The sequence below is a fragment of the Silene latifolia genome, chromosome 6, assembly GCF_048544455.1.
Source record: "Silene latifolia isolate original U9 population chromosome 6, ASM4854445v1, whole genome shotgun sequence".
In the NCBI taxonomy this organism is placed as follows: Eukaryota; Viridiplantae; Streptophyta; class Magnoliopsida; order Caryophyllales; family Caryophyllaceae; genus Silene; species Silene latifolia.
The window spans coordinates 93,642,207-93,644,367 of NC_133531.1; the positions used below are offsets into that span (position 1 = coordinate 93,642,207).

The 2,161-nt window shown below is 38.6% G+C and overlaps 1 non-coding gene across 1 annotated transcript; it reads left to right on the plus strand.

Moving 5' to 3' along the window:
* Nucleotides 1-797: 797 nt before the first annotated feature.
* Nucleotides 798-904, plus strand: LOC141589199 (small nucleolar RNA R71). The gene has a single exon (XR_012520149.1). It is a non-coding gene; the product is annotated as a small nucleolar RNA R71 (small nucleolar RNA).
* Nucleotides 905-2,161: the final 1,257 nt, after the last annotated feature.

Here is a 2,161-nt window from a genome sequence, read left to right on the forward strand (position 1 = left end):
GAGAGCTCGAAGATGCTAATTGAGTCATTTGGGTTTCCAACATTTTTGCGTGGGCTAGGATGTTGTTGTTGGTGATGTCTTTTGATTGGCTATCTTTTTGCATTTGGGTGAAAAATTCTTGTTGGTTCTTTTGCATTTGGAGGACCACTTTTTGAACATCAAAACCTTGGTCAATTGATTGAGTGTACGGAGTTTGATTTTGGTAACCTTGATTTTAGTTGTAAAAGGGTCTTTGATTTTGGTTTCTCATTGGAGGTGGGGTGTATGTTGGTTGAGGGTTTTGAACATTTTGGCTTTTGTATGAGAGATTTGGATGGAATTTGGTGTTTTCATTGTAATAGTTGGAATAAGGGGTACTACTCTTGTATGCTTGAAAAGCATTCACTTGCTCACTTGTTCCCCTACATTCACTTTAGTCATGTCCCAAAGTTCCACAATTCTCACATATTCCACTTGGAATTGATGAAGATGCCACCATGGCATTAACAAGTTGCTTTGATGATTTTGAGGCTTCTTCAAGCTTAGCCATAGCCTTCTCAAACTTCAAGTTGATGGTATCAATATGAACACTAAGTTAAGCACCCAATTGAGTAATAGAGTCCACTTCATGCTTTCCTCCTCTAGTAGCCTTTCGAGGTCTACTATATTGTGAGTTATGGACCGTCATTTCCTCAAACTTGTTACAAGTTTGATTATCGTCAACTTCGGTGAACATACTATTTGATCCCATGTTGAGAATGTTTCGAGAGTCTTCATAAAGACCATTCCAAAATTGTTGTACCAAGAACCACTCGCTAAGTCCATGATGAGGACATGAGCGACAAGTTCCTTTGAATCGCTCCCAAGCTTCATACAAAGATTCTTTGTCCCTTTGTTTAAAACCAGTGATTTGGGCTCTTAGCATGTTAGTCTTTTCCGGAGGGTAGAACTTTTTGTAGAAAGCAAGAGTCAATTTCTTCCAAGAGTCGATACCAAGAGTAGCTTTATCAAGGCTCTTTAACCATTGTTTCACGGTACCAATCAAAGAAAAAGGAAATAAGACCCATCGAATTTGGTCTTGAGTCACTCCGGTTTGTGAAATCGCATCACAATAGTCACAAAAGGTCTTCATGTGAGAATGAGGATCTTCACTAGGCATCCCCCCAAATTGGCTTCTTTCGACTAATTGGATAAATGCTGATTTTGCAATGAAATTTCCGGTCAAGTGTTGTAGGGTGGGAGTACCATTGGGTAGGTTCTCTGATACGTGCATTTTATATAGTCTTTTTAGGCTTTTTATGCACGTATTTCTATGCTATTATCGTAGTTTTATGCTACGAAATGCCCCGAATATGCTACTTTGGTTTGTTATGTTCTATTTGCAGGAATGGATCAGAAAGTAGTGAAATCGAGCCTTTTACCGTCCGTTTAGCATGCATTTGGAGGAAGAGTGAATTTGGAACCGGAATGTAGTTGTCTTGAGATGCGCAAAGAAGTAAAATAGCTAGGCGAGCAAAGGAAGAACTTCAAATTGCTAGAGATGACTTTGAAGAGCTATATCTCGAGTTATGCAACCGATTTTCAGGTGATTCCAATTGGAGATGAAAGTTTGTCCTCTTAGCTTTCCAACGCCACCGGAATCGCCCTGTTTTCCCAAGTAACGAAGAAATGGCAGCCGTTTGAAGTTCAGTGCGCGAAGCAGGAATTGTGTGCTGGAAAGTACTCGATCGAGTAGATTTATGTTCGATCGAGTCCTTTTTCTACTCGATCGAGTAGATTCAATTTAAGGTTTACTCGATCGAGTAGATTTTCTACTCGATCGAGTGGTTTGAGCTTAATTTTACTCGATCGAGTGATATAAAGTTACTCGATCGAGTGGTTTTGATGTTACGCGGGATTAATTAACCCGTGTTGGGCTTAATTTCGGGATAGACTTTTGTTTTCCTATTTAAGCTTTCATAATTAGGTTAAGAGGGGGATCTCTTATCATAATATACACTATCATACGTTACTTTCTCCTACTGTTACTTTGGATATTGCTTTTCTTCCCTTTTCCGAATCCTTACTCTGTAACTTTCTATTCCTTTTTATTCTTCTTATTTAATGTTTGTTAATCTTCTTTCCCTTATTCTTGATCTCTTATTATTTATGTCTAGCTAATTTCTCTACTAGGATTAGGTGA